A 17,805-nucleotide genomic window follows, 5' to 3' on the forward strand; every position below is an offset into this window, starting at 1 on the left:
TGTGATCTGACATTAATCCTGGAGTTCAAAAATTTTGGCTATCTCCCTCTAAAAATAATGTTCATTCTCTAGCCTTCTTTGGTTATAGGTTGGGTCAGGCATCCATTTTGGTGACAGGTTTTTTGTTTTAGTTGTTTGCCACTAAACAGTAAGTGGCAGCAGTCATCACTTCCTTAGTACAATCTTGGGCACCAACTCCATTTTCTAGTTAGTGGGTATGGGTTATCTGACTGCTTAATGCATTTTACCTGTCTTCCACATCTTCTCCATTTACTATACCTCATATAACCTGTGTACTTTAGTGGTGCAGTGTTTGAAACAATGTGAACCAGTTACCAATGGCAATTTCTATAATCTCAAGTCAACATCTGATGAAACTTCTTGATATACTAATCAGGCATGACAAACTTAGAACGATAACACAAAAAGACTCAGCGGTAAAATAGACTATACGTGTATTTAATAAAAATCAACAGAGAAAATTTGAAGCACTTTTTGTTTGTTTAAAACAAACTTCATCAGAAGTGCTATACATTCTATGAACTAATCCTTAAATACAAAAATACATAAAAGTGCGGGAAACCAACATACAAACTGACAATTAAACAATTATGTTAATTAAAATCTCAGGTACCAGTTTTAAAGAAAACATTCTATATAAAAGTTAAAAACATACTAAAACCTAACTCAAAATCAGATAAAATGGCCCAATAAAAATTGTTGTTTAAACAAGTTACCACAAGTACATAAGAAAAATAAAAATGCAAAGTATGAAGTAAAAATATAAATGTAAGATGTAAATGAACTATCTTTGCAAATTTTTGAGTTGCAATATACTCATAATAGAGCATGCTTCGTTTAAGCCAGGATAGTTAAAGGCATTTAATTTCAACTGCCAGAGTAGCTCTAACTCTTCCAACCTAAAAGAACTTGGTCCACCTCTGCAGTCCTGTGTGAAATTATAGATTACTAAATATTTGAATTTATGAGAAACATTACTATGAACATGCTTTGCCAAGGCATTATTCATCTTACAGTGGGTTATTGCATATTGATGTTCATAAATCCTATCCTGAAATCTACTTTCTGTTTTACCCACGTAGAATGCAAAACACCCTGTGCACTTAGCCAAATAAACAATGAACTTGGAGTTACAGTTGTATTTAGCTTTCATTTTATATGTACGACCATTTATTGTAAAAGAGTTCGTACTATCAATGAACCTACAATAATTGCAGCTCTCACATTTAAACGTTCCTGCTATTCTAGGAACAATGCTGTTGTTTCTCTAGTATGTTTTTCAAATTTTTACCCCTTCTAAAAACTACTGATGGTTTACAACCCAATTGTTCGAAAACTGTATGGTTAGATTTAAATAAATCCCAGTTCTTTGTTATAATATTGACAATAAATTTACTTTGAGAATTATAAGTAATCACGAAGCTGCATTGAAGCTTCTGTGGACACGGGCTTAGTACTCCGACAGAGAGGTCAATGGTCTCAGTACTAGATGCCAGAAGTCCATCACATGCCCGTAGTTTGCTACTTAAAATTGGTTTAAACCAAGATTCTTTCCTTTTAAATGAAACTCCGTCTAGCAATAAATTTAATAAGGGTTCTGGGTAACCACAATGTAAAAACATCTGTTTCAAGAAGGAACATTCTTTATCGAAATCCACATCTAGGCTAGAAATCCTTGATGCCCTCATTAATTGTCCCTTAACAACTGATCTTTTATGATGAAAAGGGTGGCAGCTTGGGAAATGGAGGAAAGAATTAGAATATGTGGCCTTTCTATATATTTGTGCTGTGAAGTTCCTATCAACTTTGTTCTTAATGAGCCAAATATCCAAATAGGGTATTGCATCAGTACTAAAAGAGTATGTAAATTGTAAAAACTCTATAGAAGTGTTAAATTTATTCACCAAATTGCTTGCTATAAATTCATCTCCTTTTAATAAAATGAATATATCGTCCAAGAATCTAGTGTAATAAATAATGCTATCTATCCCAGACTCTTCAGAAAAGACAAAATTGGACTCCCAGTGGGCCATGACCAAATTGGCCATGCTAGCCCCACATGGATAGCCCATTGCTAATCCTACCTTTTGTATATAAAACTTGTCAAAAATAAAGTTCTTTGTAGCCTAGCCTTTATATTGTGACACTGGGGTCTGTGTAATCACTACTGCACATTTGATTTTACTAAGCCCTATCTGGAACATAATTTCCTGCTTAAGAATAATGTTGCCAGCATGGTATCAGTGGGTTCATGTATGGCACTGTAATAACAAAAAAAAAAAAACCTAAATCCAATAACCTGTCTTGTGTCACATGGCTTTGCCATAGGAGCTCATATATTCAGCAGTTTTCTGAATCATATTTTTTACTAGTCATTCATCCAATCCACTTGTGGCCAGGTGGTTAGGTATAGATACAATGTGGTTACTGCTATTTTATTTACTTATTTATTATTTATTTACATTTGTTTACTGAGAAAGTCCGACTGGGCCAAAAGCCCATTTTCAGCGGAGAACCGGGGAGAAAAGCTCCACAGAAATATAAGCAAAATACATACAGTAAGATGCAGAATATACATAATCTAATTAGTTTATACAAAGTAGTATTAAATACAGTTTTCTAGTAGATACAGGTTCAAAAAGAAAAACACACAAGCATTTCAGTGAAGATCACTGCGAGAAAAATAAAATTAGTACTGTATACATGTTAAATAATAGTTATGAACAAATGAGATTTCCTTTATATATATATATATATATATATATATATATATTTCTGAGTAGTAATAAATACTGAGGAGGGGGAGAAAATGAGGTAAGGAGTGGGCAGTGTGTAGAGAGAGTTATAGGTATCTTGTCAGTCAGGTTTGGCGCAGGACCAACGCCAGTTCTTGGGTAGATGTTCAAATAGTAGTAATTTGAAATTGGTAGATTCATGTGTGTTTTGCAAGGTGTGAGGTAGAGAGTTTCATAATTTGGTTATTTTATTTGAGAATAGGGCTTTACCGTGAGTGTTATTAGCTTTGTTTACTGTGAGAAAGTTTCTGTCTGCAGATCTTAGACTTTGTTGGCATGAGTAGGGAAGAACAAGTTCCTTGAGGGATAGGTAACTGTCAGGATGGAAGATGATATTGTGTGTGAATTTAAGTTGGTAGAGATGGAGAAGGTTAGGTAGCTCGAGCCAATTTAATTTATGTAGAGCAATACAATGGTGGGTTTGGTGGGGAAGGTTGGCTATGAAGCAGACTATTTTGTTGCAGCAAGTTTCCAGTTTGGTTAAGTCTGATTTTTTTAAGTTGGTAAAGAGGGGGAAAGCATATAGGAGCATAGAGAGGAGGCAGGTTCTGGATATGGCTAGTCTGGTATTGTCAGTGAAGAAAGGCTTGCTTCTGTACAGTGAGCCAAGTTTGATGTTGACTTTCTTATCTGTGATGCTATGTGTTGGTCAAATCTGAGTTTGTTGTCGATTGTCACGCCAAGAAGTTTTGTATGCTCAACTGGTTAGATAACTGTGCTGTTTGCTGATAGAATGGTGAAAGGAGGTGTGGTCAGTGATTGTTTGCTACTGGTAAATAGCATTAACTGTGTCTTTTTGGGGGTGCGGATTAGTTGTGATTTACTTAGATATGTTTCTACATCATTAAAAGCTTGTTGGGCTACTATTTGGAGGTCTGGTAAGGTATCTGCTGAGCAGATTAAAACTGAATCATCCACATACTGAACTACTTTAGCATGTGTTGTAGATGAGGCTAGATTATTAAAGAAGATGATGAAAAGAAGGGGTCCTAGTATGGACCCTTGGAGGAATCTGACAGACAGGCAAAAGTGGTGAGAGTTCAGATTTCCATTATACTGCTTGTTGCCTGTCAGAAAGATAGCTTAGTAACCAGGAGAGGAAAGTCTTTGATAGTTTTAGTGAGGCAAGAGTATTAAGGAGTTTCTGATGGGCGACAGTGTTGAACGCTTTTGACATGTCTAGGAAGATTGATGCTACTTGGTGGTTTGAATTTCTCATTTGGTTGATGGTGTTAGAGAAATTAATTAGGGCTATGGTGGTGCTGTATTTCAGTCTGAAACCGTGTTGGGAGGGAGAGATAAGGTTGTGAGATAACAGGTATTGTAGTAATTGTGGATACATTTTTCCAGAATTTTGACATGGGGAAAGGATGGCTGTGGTTCAGTAATTGTTTAATTCTTTTGATATTCTTCCCTTATGCAGAGGGGTGTTATAGGAAAGTTTCCATAATTTGGGACATATTGTTCTGCTATAGACCTATTTACCAGACTGGAGCTTGGCAGAGCTATGACATCAACTGAAAGTTTGAGGTACTCACTGTTGAGTTGGTCAGCTGCTAAGAAAGAAAGTTTCATTTTTTTTAGCATTGTTCTTATGGTGTTACTTGGGACAGGTTTGAGGTAAAAAGAGTTGTTGTTAGTATTCCACATTAGGTGGAAGAGATGATGGGGTGGAATTGTTCCCTATAAATAAGGAAAGAATGGTGTTTATAAAGTAGGTGTTGATTTGTGAGGCAATATTCACACTTTGGTTATCAGTTGTTGGTTCTGGGGTTGTAGCTTTACCTAGGTGGAGAAGCAAGTTAATTGCTTGCCAGAACATTTTGGGATTGTTTTCATATTTGTTTTTTGTAGATGTATAATATGTTTTTATGTCTAGTTTGAGTTGTTTTTTTTTTTTATTTGATTGCAGAGCTGCTGGTATGCTAGCAGAGTTTTATTGTTTTTTGTTTTCTGGTTTTGAAACCAGATTTTGTCCTTTAGTTTTTCAAGTGTAATGGTTTCTTTTGATATCCAGGGCAATCTTTTATTTTAACATGATATGTCTGAGTTGGTACTAAACTATTTAGAATAGCTGGAGATGTGTCACTGAAGTATGTTACAGCTTGGTCAAGCTGGAGATGATGGAGTGGTGTCCAGTTGCATTTATTGATCATGTCTAAGAATGCTTCGTTGGAGAAGTTTTTGGTATTTCGTATGACTTTGTAAACTATGGTTCTGGGTGAGTTGAGCTGATGATGGATGACGTAGGTGGGTGTATGGTCACTTAAATTATTTGGAAGGCATCTGGAGAGATAGTTGTGGGTGGTACTGTTAATAAGTGACCAATCTAAGATAGATTCACTTTTGCTATGTTTATCTATTCAAGTGGGAAACTGGATTGTTTGGGAGAAACCATGTAGATTTATGAAGATGGAGGGGTTATCACCAGTGCAAGTGTTCCAGTCTAAGTTGAAGTCACTTGTGATAATGGTTTCATGTATGTAGGTTGAGGCTGTCCAAGCAATTAGTTTGTTAATGGCAGTGGGAGTATTGTTCAGAGGTATGTAAGTGGCTATTATGGTAATATTTTTCTTTGGGTTGATTCTGAGCCGTGTTACTAGGACTTCAAAGTTGTTATCATAAGGGTATTTGATGGGTAGGTAGTCCATGCTTAGGTTATCTTTGCAGAAGATTGCAAACCCACCACCCTTCTTCCTGATCCTGTCTGACCTGTGTACACTATAACCTTGTTGAAATATTCTGGGTCTCTTATATGGGGTTTTAGCCAAGTTTCTGTTGCTTTAAGAATGTCTAGTGAGTATTGTGCAATGACTGCATGAAACTTTGTGATTTTGTTAATTAGGCTTCCAAGGTTCATGTTAAGAATGAGAAGGTATGAAGTTTTAATGTGAGGAAGGAGTGGAATGGTAGCCATGATTGTATGTTGTGCAGTATGTGGCCCGGGATTGGGGTGTATATCACCACTATGGAGAATCTGTGATAATATACATGCATGTTTGTGAGACAATTTGGAGAGTATGTGAAGGGGTTTGCTGAAGTGGTTAGTGGTATTGTGACAACTACATCTTTGAAGTGGAAGTATGCAATAGGTGTGTGATTGTAGAGTTGGGAGGAGATGGCAAATTAAGAGAGTGAGGAGTGTATGGTATTAGTATAATATAGCGTTGGGCTATGGACATGTATCTGTAGGTGAGTGTAGGATGTTAGATAGTATGCTGATAGCAGTAAGGTATAGAGTGTGGGCAAGAGGAAGAGCATGGTGTGTATTCTTTTTAAATGTTAGGTTATCTGGATGGTGTGATGAAGATGTAGGGACACAGGGGCGTTGGTATAGTGTGGTAGGAGTAGAGTGATTAAGGACAGTTGCAATTAAGTTGTGTGAGGAGAGAGAGGAGTGTTATAAATGGTGTATTTGTTAATTGAGGTGTGATTGGCAGATGGAGGGTGATTCTTGACTGGGGAAGTTAAGGCAGTGGTTAGTGTTAGTATAAGTCTAAGTGATGCAGGGGTGGATGGGAATGGGGGTAGGGTAGGTGAGTGGAGTGAGCCCATGCATAGCAAGGGCAAATGGAGTGGGCTAGCTTCCCTCATAGAAGAATGCAAAGAAAAACAATCAGTATGAGAAGTGTAAGCCTTGGAGCTATAAGGTAATTGAAAGCAAGGAAGAGGTAGTGGCAGAAAGGTAGGAGTGTAAGCAGATAGTTGCAGAAACACTACTTTTATGGCCTTGATGTGTAAGTAAAATAATGGAAGGCAAATCTATCTGGGGACAAAATACACCAAGTAAATGGTACTAGCCTTACTTTACAAGAATTCAGTGGAGAGGCAGATTTAGTTGGGACAAGATACAGCAAGTATATTGTTAGTTGTGCCACCTACTAGTGAGAAACAAAGCTGTAGTTACCTGGGGTGGGGGTGGGGGAGTCCTTGCAGGTGTGTACACCAGCCAAAACAATGTTTAAAAAATAACTAGTAAAAGTAACACATTTACTATAAAAATAAATGTAAATAACCAGTCACAATGTTTAAAAAGTAACTATTAAGGACCAAATCTGCTAATAACAAGGACTGTAAACATCCGGTCACCTATGCAGACTTGTCTGGCAGGTATCCTTATTAAAAAGTGGTATTCTTTACTTGCAATAACTGTACGGAGAAACTGGACTGTAGCAGTGGTTTTATTTGGCAATGTTGCAGTTGCTGGGGAGAGGGACCCGAACTGTGATGACACAGGCAGACCAAGTATGCTATGCAGACTTATCTTGTAGGTATCCTTATTAAAAAGTGTTATTCTTGGCTTGCAGTAACTTTAGGGAGAAACCGGACCATAGCAGTGGTTTTATTTGGCAATGTTGCAGTAGCGGGGGGCAGGGGGGACCCGCACTGTGATGATACAGGCAAACCAAGTGTGCTATGCAGACCTGTCTGGTAGGTATCCTTAATAAAAAGTGTTATTCTTGGCTTGCAATAACTGTAGGGAAAAACCAGACAGTAGAAGTTATTTTATTTGGCAATGCTGCAGTTGCTGGGGGTGAGGGGCCCTAAATGCGATGATGCAAGCAGACCAAGTGTGCTATTCAGACTTGTCTGGTAGGTATCCTAAATAAATTCATTAATGATAATAATAAATAATAAATAATAAATAATAAATTCAGCGAGTTGAACAAAAAGTGCAGCTGTAATCAAATATATACATATTTAAATATAAAATATAAATAATATAAATAAGTAAATAAAATATACATTGATACCCTACACAGCCTGATGTTTATTTATATAAATAGTCAAGTGCATTCTACCAATCCATTATTCATTCTATCTAAATGATCTCATTAATCAAATTTAGCCTTTCTCATTCCAAAGGCATAACTACATGAAAAATAACTAATTATTATTTTTAAATTATTTATTAATGATATTCATATTCATACATTATTCTTATCATGGTTTAGAGATTTACCTATTAAGAGCTTTTATTATTTATTATTTATTATTTATTATTATCATTAATGAATTTATTATTAAAGGATTTTGTTATTAAGGAAATTTTTTTAAAGGTATTTTCCCTATGTGAATTTTACATAGGCAGAAATTTCCTTAAGTGACATTTGTGTATATATATCAACTATTTAATTTACATATAAATTTTATTTTTTGTTTAAATATTTGGTATATTTAACTATGAAATGGTTGTTCTTTTAGTAAGGCTGAATGTTTATGTTTATTGATTGATTGTTTAATTAATTAAATTAAACAATTATTTGTGTATGTGAGCGTATTTAAACTCACAAGAAGTTCCAAAGTAACTTGTCTGAGGAAGTGTATGTAATTTTGTACACGAAAACGTTTACAAGTAAAGGATCTTGGATTTTACTTCGTGGCTGTGCTTTGTTGGATTCACTTATTGTTTTCATAGTTTTTGGAACTTTTCGGAGTTTTGTTTGTGTTTCTATAAACTGTAGATAGTTACCAATGGCAATTTGTTCAAGGTAAATATTTGTTGCAAACAATGGTCTTAGCCTTACCACTTCCTTTTAGTCCCTACTGACAAAGATGATGTCTGCTATGTCTGTGTATGCATTCACTGTAACTAGAATAATTATTCCCTAAAATGACTCACTGGATATATGCAGCTACATTCCAATGTGAAGATGGCCATTGCCAAGGATGCCTGGGTGCTGTTTGGGGGGCATTTGAATGGTCTGACATCCAAAGCCACTTTTGTCCATCTTTAGTTTCAGCACCAGTACAAAGATGAAACCTTTAGCATGAAACTTCATTTTTGCTGTTCCTAGGTGGCCCTCATGGGCGTCATGATAAAAGAGATTCACGTCAATTCACTCAAGGTAATTTCAGTGAGTCGCAGTCCTCCAAAATGGTTTAACTGAAAATCACATTCAGTGAACATCAAGCAAAACTGTTTTGCAGAGGAGAAAGCCCCTGCTTGCATCCCCCCACCCCATGAGAGGTAGTCAACACACCCCATGACTTATATGTACTAAGTCCAAAGTCACACAACAGTGGGGAAAGGAAACGTCAGTTTCAGTGAATGTAATTTTTCAGTGAAACCATTTTGGAGGTTTGGGACTTGTACAAATTACCTTTGCAATGCCGTTACATGTTTAACAGAACTTTAACAAATATTAAAGACCCATTGTGGATGCTAAGGCTTCCAAAACCTTTATGATAGCAAAATACATAGACTATCATACAAAAGCAGTCTTGGAAGACTATATATACAGTTTCAAAGATTCTTGAGATTTTTTGACCAAGGTTTCTGATGACAAATTCAAAGTAGACACAATTTTTGTAACAATAGACATCAAAGATTTGTTTTCAGTGATACCACACACAATGGTAATAGAATGGTTTTATCTATACTTATGTCACTATACCAACCGAGAACACAATCAGATTCTGACCCTAAGGAATTTAATGGAAGTGGATCCCGGGAACTACCGCAATCATGGAACTTATAAACAAAGACACTGGCAACCTTCAAACACTGGACCCCACCCAGTTTGGGTTCATGAAGGGCCGATCTTGTCTCTTGAACCTGACTGAATTATTTGAATCAGTCTCCAGAGCCGTGGGTGAGGGTAAGGTGGTCCACACAGCCTATCTGGACCTCACCAAGGCCTTTGACATCATCCCCCACTCTGGAATCATAGATAGACTTACTAAGCTGGGCATTAATCCCTACGTCACTCGATGGGTTGCCAACTGGCTTACTGACAGAACCCATGCTGTAAAAGTTGCCGACTCCAAATCCAGCTCCAGATAAGTGACAAGTGGAGTACCTCAGGGTTCAGTCCTGGGACTGCTCTTGTTTGGCATCTACTTCTCTGAAGTACAGGCCAGCACTAAGGGACTCTGGCTAACAAAGTTCACAGATGACTGCAAACTGGGAGCCATTACTGAATCCCCAAATGATGTGGATACTCTACAAAAGGGCCTTACAGAAACAGATGCTTGATGCCAGAGCCATGGACCCAAGCTCAATGCTAAGAAATGTATAGCTATCCCCTTTGGGAAAAAACATGTACCCATGAATTACCACATAGGTGGCAGTACACTAAATACCAAAAGTATGATAAGAGACTTTGGGACACAGGTGGACAGTGGTCTCACCTTCAATAACCACATTGCCACAACAGTCAGGAAATCCTTCTATGTGGCACACCTCATCACTAAGGGCTTTTCATCCAGAAAAAAAAGAGGTCATTGTCCCACAGTAGTCATCCTTCATTAAACCCATTATAGAATACAATGCCCCATTTGATATATACCTCTTAAGACATCTCCAACAACTGGAAAGGCCACAGAAATACCTCACTAGAAGAAGCACAGGCCTAAAGCAGATGCCCTATGCTGACCGCCTTAAAAAAACTCCAGCTATACTCTGTTGCATATCATCTACTCAAAGGCGATCCCTGCTTAACATACAAGGCCATGTCAAACCCAGAGCTGTTTGACATGCTACACTTAACGAAATCCCAATCCCTCAGAGCCACATGCTCCAGGGATCTAAACCTTGTCATCACAATAAACAAAACATGCTGGAGGGATCGGTTCTTGATCCAGAGACTCCCCAGACTCTGGAATAGACTGTCCATACATGTCAAGCAGAGCGCCTCATTGACCCTCTTCAAAAGGAACCTTGATGATTCGATGGGAGAAAGAAAATTCACCCTGGGGATCCCGTCAGTCACCCTGCTAGATAGGGGTCCTGGGAAGTAAATAGTGTGGGAAGAAATAGCCAGGGAATTGTTATGGCTAGGCTTGTATAGGCCCTAGGGCCGATAGCCTAGTACCAACCTATGAACCTATGTTAGATAACAATTTTATCATCTTTGGGCACCAACTATTCAGGCAAAAGAAAGAGGTGGCCATGCTTGTGCCCCTATTTTTGCCAACATGGTACTGACCTTTTGGGAAATTAATTATGTCATCATTCTGAATTTGCAAAAAGTCTGGCCATATATGGTCACTTTTTGGATGACTTCATTATTTTTTGGAAGGACACACATGAAAAATTAGACCAATCTTTTGAGTATATACACCACAACATCAACTTCTTAAAGTTTACTATGACTGTATGTGAAGAAAAGGTTAACTATCTTTATGCCACTATTAGGAAAAACAAAACTAAGACCAAATTTGAATCTACTATCTACAGGAAACCTATGTATTCTAATACATTACTACATTTCAGTAGTTGGCATCCCATCCATCAGAAAAAATCTTTAGTGAAAGGGCTGTGTGTACTCTTGGCATGCATGGTGTCTGAACATAGTGAATTTGAGGTTCAATGCAACATTTTACATAACATGGTTAGATCACAATATGGTTAGGTCACATTTTGAATCCTATTATGCAAGCTTCCAGGTTTTATTTAAAAGATTCCTGGCACCTTCTGGAGCTGCTAAGAGATTTAAAACTTGAAAATGAGTCCTTTTGTTTTGCTTCTTTAGATGTTGATTCTCTCTACACTTGTACAGAACAAGAAATAGTTATAGAATACCTTAGAGAATATTTAACCACTAATAGTGAACTGGAAAGCACCAAAATAAATACAGTGTGTACCATTATGGAGCTTGTACTAAACAATAACTTTTTTAAGTTCAACAACCAGTTGTACAAGCAGACATCTGGGGTAGCCATGGGGGCAAGAGTAGCCCCGGTGCTTGCCAATCTAGTGATGGCAAATTGAGAAAACAAATTTATTGTCAAGAGTATCTTTGAAAAAAATATTTTGGTTTATTGTAGATACATTGACGATTAGTTTTTTCCTTTGGAAAGGTACCATTCAAGACTTTGGTGAGTTTTTGCTATACTTGAACAACACAACAGAATTTCTTAAGTTCACTATGGGTGGTTATGGTCAAGTTTTGAATTTTTTGGACATCAATTTGACCTATGACTTTGAGTCACAAAAATTTATTAGCAACATCTACAGAAAATCAATTTTTGTAAACCAATATTTACATAAAGAATCTCTCCATCCACTCTATATGAAAAAAGGAGTTGTTAAGGGACAGCTGATAAGGCTTAGTAGACTCACGTCTCTAGATACAACATTTATGAGAGAAATTGAAATTTTGAGATCATTCTTTGTGGCTAGGGGATATGATAGTTTATGGTTAAAATCCATTGAGAATGAGGTATTATTGTTAAGGAGGGGTATTGCATGTCCAATTTTGTCAGGTAAAAATATTGGATCTGACATTCAAACTTTGGATAAGGTTGGTAGTAACTTTGTCTGGGCTTTCATTTTACCTATTACTAATGAAATGTGGTGCATAAAAAACATTATAGTGGATAACTGGAAAATATTGTTGGGAAATCAGGATCGTATTAAAGTAATAGGCAAGTGTCCTAATTTTATCTTTAAAAAACTTGTAACATGAAAAGTTTATTGGAAAGTGGAGCTAACACACAGAGTAAGAATGAAGCAAGATTTATTAGAACAAAAGGGACTTATGCTTGCAACAGTTGTAGGCAATGCAGATATATCAGTAATTGTTCCTCTGTTTATTTTAAGCACAATAAAAAGACTTACTGGTGTAAAGAGTTATTTTACATGTGACAGTGAGATGGTGGTATATGTTGCTCAGTGTCTTTCATGTCCAAGTTATTATATTGGAATGATGACAAGGTGTTTAAAAAAAAGGATTGGTAAACACCTATTAGATACAAAGAAAAAGAACAAGGTAATGCTTTAGCAAGGCATTCATTAATTTGTCCTATTTTAAGATTTTTTTTTCTGCAATAGACAATGTTAGACAACAAGCATATACAGGAGATCTTATAATCTTACTGGAATATAAAGAATCGTTGCGGCAACTTCACTTTGGGGCAGACACTAAGACAGGTTTGAATGATACCATTAATATTAAATGTTTTTTGATGATGAAACAATAATTTTCTTGATTTAACAAAAATATGTGTGTATATATTTGTGTGCGTAAATATATATATATATATATATATATGTATTTATTTTTTGAAAATAAATGAATTTATTTTAGAAGGGATATATGTATATCCATATACTGTTTTAAACATATATGTCATTTCAAAAATGATTTATGATGTAACTAAACATGTGATTTCAAACTGAGTATAAATTGAGTGAAAGGGTGGAGTCTGCTGTTTCTGAGGAAGTTCACAGTTAATAAAAGTGAATGAAAGTGCTAGTTATTATGTCTGTATTTTCTAGCACTGTTGGAGAAGACCATAGTTTCATTTATTTTGCATAACATGTTAACTAAAAGAGGGTACCCATCCCCTTTCTGAACAATATAGTCAATGAGGTAAAATAGAAGAGGACTGGGGGTTACTACCTACCTTTATGAGGGATGCATAGGAAACAAATGCCTACAAACAACACAACTGTTATTGATGAAAACAAAATGTGTAAGACATTAATTTTAACATAAAATAGTGATTTCACTGACATCAAAAAAGTGATATGTAAAAATTGGAGAGTCTTTGACACTGAACCAGAATATAAGGAAATAGTTGGGAAAAGCCCACTCATCGTATACAAAAAAGATATCTGTATAAGAAATATGCTAGAGAGAGTGATTAGCTATGAGCAAGTGGGGGTGATGAAAAACTGTGAACGTTGTACAGAGAGTAAATGTAACCTGGAAGATACTGAAGTAAGATTAGAACATTATGGTACTATCAAACTTCAAATGAAGTTCAACTGTAATAGCAGAAGCATTGTTTACTTAGCAGCATGTCAGAAATGCATCTGTTTCTATATTGGAAAAATGAAGAATTGTCTAAAAAGCAGAATTTATCAACACAATTCTGACATTGCGAAAAAATAAAGGAACAATGAACTATCACTGCACATTCAGAAGTTTACTGACCATTTTTTCAAATTTATTATTATTGACCAGGTGGATGGAGGGGCCGAGAGGTGGACCCACAGATGACTACCTTGAATACAAGGAGCTTCAGTGGTAACTGCGAACAAATGCCACTATCTGCCATGGGTTAAATGAGAATATATCAATCAGTCCTGTCTTAAGACTAAAAGTAGCCTTAGTGTTATAAGTATTTCATGTTTTTAACAATTTGGCATGGTGAAATGAATGTTTGTATATATGTGTAAAGTTTGGTACACAGCCGTTTAAGATGTTCATTTTTTAATTGTTTAATTAACAACAACAGCATGTTGGGTATAAAAGATGGAGCTATGTGTGTTTTCAGTATTTTGATAAAGTTCTTTTATTAAGAAAGAAACCGCCAAATAAATGGATTTTCTAGAAAGTGGTCAGCTGCCTCCTTTCATCCTGGTGGTAAACTTTAACAAATGTATTCACTACTTATAAGTGTGAATGCTAAACTGCAGTTTACACTGAAGAAAGCAAAATCAAAACTCATACAATAAATGTATTAAAACATTTCCTAAACTCCCAGTATTGCGACTGTGCCCCAATACACCTACAGTTTATATATACTAACTCTGAGGCTGCTGTATGTCAGAGCAAGAGGAGTTCTCAGAGATGCTTTATTTTCAGAATTAGTATATAATAGTATATAATCAAAGTTATTTGCACATTTGTGTTTGCACTTATTAGTGTTGAATACTTGGATGGTGGGCTTCTGCATTGTGATCCCATCCCATATATAGTATCCAGCACTGTAGAGCTAATCATCGCTGAAAATTCTACTCTGGAGTCACACAGTAAGGTTCCGCCATGTAAGAACAGGTTTTTTCCACATCTTTTTTTTAATATTTTGCAATCAAGTCACATAATACATGACAGCAGTGGGGCATTCCTGGTTCCTCTTTGCCTAGCAGCATTTCTCATAAATGGCTATATAATAACTGAAGTTCAGCACCTATGCATTGACTCCTTACTGCTGATTCTTTAGACTTCTCATATGGTATGCATAGCACTCCATCAGCATTGTTATGTTACTTTACTATCTCTCAGTTTTGAAAAAAATGCAAATAAAGTCACACACAGGATCATTGGAGCACACCAGTACCTGCCCTTAACATTGCAAGTATGGTGTCTAGGAGCATTTTAACAGAAAGGAAAACAAAGCCTCAAATAAAGCTACATCCTGTTCCACAAATAAATGTTACCTCACTGGAGCATGTTCGCCCATGACAAAGGTCCAGATGGAATCAACAGCTGACACTACATACAAATACATTACTGTGGATAAGTTACAAGGGTAGAACAGGTACTTAAGTGGATATCCTGCACCACTGCTATACCTCACCCCCTGCACCACTTTACTACTGCCTGCTAACCCTAACCTTGCCCCTGTCCCTAAATCCTAGCCCTAACTCTGCACTTTACCTTTCAAAAATTCTTTTTGTCAAACAATCATTGAACAAGACAGCTCAAGCACACATGTGCTAACATACATATATACTCTACACTAAATCTACCTCCACTTAACCTCAACCATAACACATCTACACTTCCCACGCCTAATGCCAAAACCTTCAAAATATCTGAAAGTTTAGACAATAGATTCCCAAAATCACACTTACCTTACCTACACACACTTTGATGTTCCATTCAACAGAAATGTTAAAATTTCAATGAACAGAATAATCAATAGCATTTCACAGTCATTCACCTTGTCAATGAGCAGCCAGTTTGATGGTGTGAATGGTGTGTGTGTGTGTGTGTGTGTGTGTGTGTGTGTGTGTGTGTGTGTGTGTGTGTGTGTGTGTGTGTGTGTGTGTACATGCATGTGTTTGAGCTTGTCTTGTGTATTGCTAATGTTATAGAAAGGTTTTGTTAAGGTTAAGTGCAGTGTTTAGGCTTAGCACCAGGGTTATGGTTAGTGTTAAGGTTAGCATGCATTACTAAGCCCCCATACTTCACCTTATTAATGCATGCTATCTCTAACCTCCCCACTTGCCCCTAACCCTACACCTCACCTTAACAAAATTTGTGGACAATATTGCCACTATTTAGACAAATTTGGGCTAGTGTACAAATCACAATTTCCTTTTGTGATGTAGGTTCATTGCTAGCATTTTTTGAAAGTAGCAGTGCTTGATGTGTTTAATGTCAGTGTTTTCTTTCTGACATTTGATCATTTAAATAATTTATACTATAATAATGAATCTATAGAGCTCTAAGAAAGACCCAAGTAAGCTGGAGTCTTCACTGTGTAATGCTGTGACATCCTCTATTTGGGCCAGTAATCAAGGAGTCTGAATCCTCACCACTGACACTGAAGAGGATGTTCATTTGGAACAAAAATGGATACATCCAGTATTTCCAGATGCAGCTGTCTGCATCAAACACAATTTCCCTTAAGAGCACACAGGGAACACACTCAGACTGGGGTCAGGGTTTCACTGTATGTCTCCCTCCAGGGGAGCTGAGTGTCAAAGCCAAGTTATCCACCTCTCTCTGTGAAACCAGTGCTTTGTCCGCCTGCTGCAAGCAGCTGACACGATCGTTGGGATTTGATTTTCACATACACACACACACACACACACACACACACACACACACACACACACACACACACACGGTCACACTCCTGGGAAAGGCTAGCACAGGTTTACTAGCTGTGCCCCTTTCTGCCCAGACTATAAGGTAGTTAAATCACCACCAGACACTCCAGAACCAGCAACTGTAAGGTTCCTGAGAGGGTACCCAATTATACTGAGTGAAATTAATATTAATACAAATAGTAATATTACTAAAAATGTAATGCTGGCCAAACAGCCAGACGTTCAGGAGGCCCCAGTATTACCAATGGATATAAGTTCTCTCAAAGGTTAAAATATTCTCTAAAGGACTGACCACAATGAAAAGTTTAAATATATTTAATAATAAATAATAAAAGAACATGAAAATACTAAATATCTATTTACAATAAACACCAGAGTTTCAATCACAGGAAATATTGAAAATAACACAGGTGGACAGATTCACATGGTTACAGAAAAAAAAAAACAATACATAACTAATCTTGCTAGATTTTCCTGACTGATATAAAGAATTAGTATTCCCTGGTTACTTACTACAGCAAGTCAAGATGAAGTAAGTGAGGGGTCTTTCCTTGTCAGGTTACAAAACAGACTGCTATGAGACTTCAGTCTCACCTAGTATTAAAGATAATTTTTAAAGATGGATTACAGAATGACATCACATACATCTGGTCATTTGACTTCTGGTTCCCATACTTCCCCCCTTGGCTAGAAGCTGTCAGGATTTAGTATATATGGAGAGCATTGCTAAGATCTGCTGCAGCTCCTGGAAGTCATAAAACAATTTCAAACCTCCACCCTTCCAGAGTAGCAATTAGTTCATCCCCAAAGACAATGCAGGAAGCTTCCTAGTATAGACTGTTTGTCTTATGCTGATTGAGAACTGTAAGATACGATATTTATGGCCTAAGCCAGGTAATTTAATTTCAAACTATTTTCAAAGATTGAGATTAACATATTCTCTTCCAGTATCCCCTGTTAAAACCTATACATTTAAATAGTTACAATAATGCATGTATATTTCTTTTTTCTGTCCAGCAGGGCATACTGTTAGTACATTTTTAACACAAGCAGCTTTACAAATACATTTTCAACACAAACATCTGTACAAATCAGTTTGATATACGAATGATATATAATTCTTCACAAAATTCCATCTAGCTGTGCTGGCATATGTTATACATCCATTGCCCTACTCCTCTTGACATGACATAAATGCCATAAACTTTCTGTAAGGAAAGCCCATAGGGCATATGCAAATGGCTTCTTAAGATCATTTCTGTGCTTCAGATACTTGATTTCTGAATGCCCAAGACTGTTCATTGTTTGTGGTACTAGTGTCTAGAGAGAGATGCCATTTTTCATTCTTTTCTAGGTTCATAGGTGTTTACTAGGCTAACACCCACAAGGGCCTTTTTAAGCCTAGCCATGCATCCCAAATCTCCAACAAGTTCTGATACCCTTGATAAGTGTAAGCAGGGGTTTGGAAGATGA

Source organism: Protopterus annectens, chromosome 12.part0 (genome assembly GCF_019279795.1).
Source record: "Protopterus annectens isolate FY-2018-M chromosome 12.part0, PAN1.0, whole genome shotgun sequence".
Taxonomy (NCBI): domain Eukaryota; kingdom Metazoa; phylum Chordata; order Ceratodontiformes; family Protopteridae; genus Protopterus; species Protopterus annectens.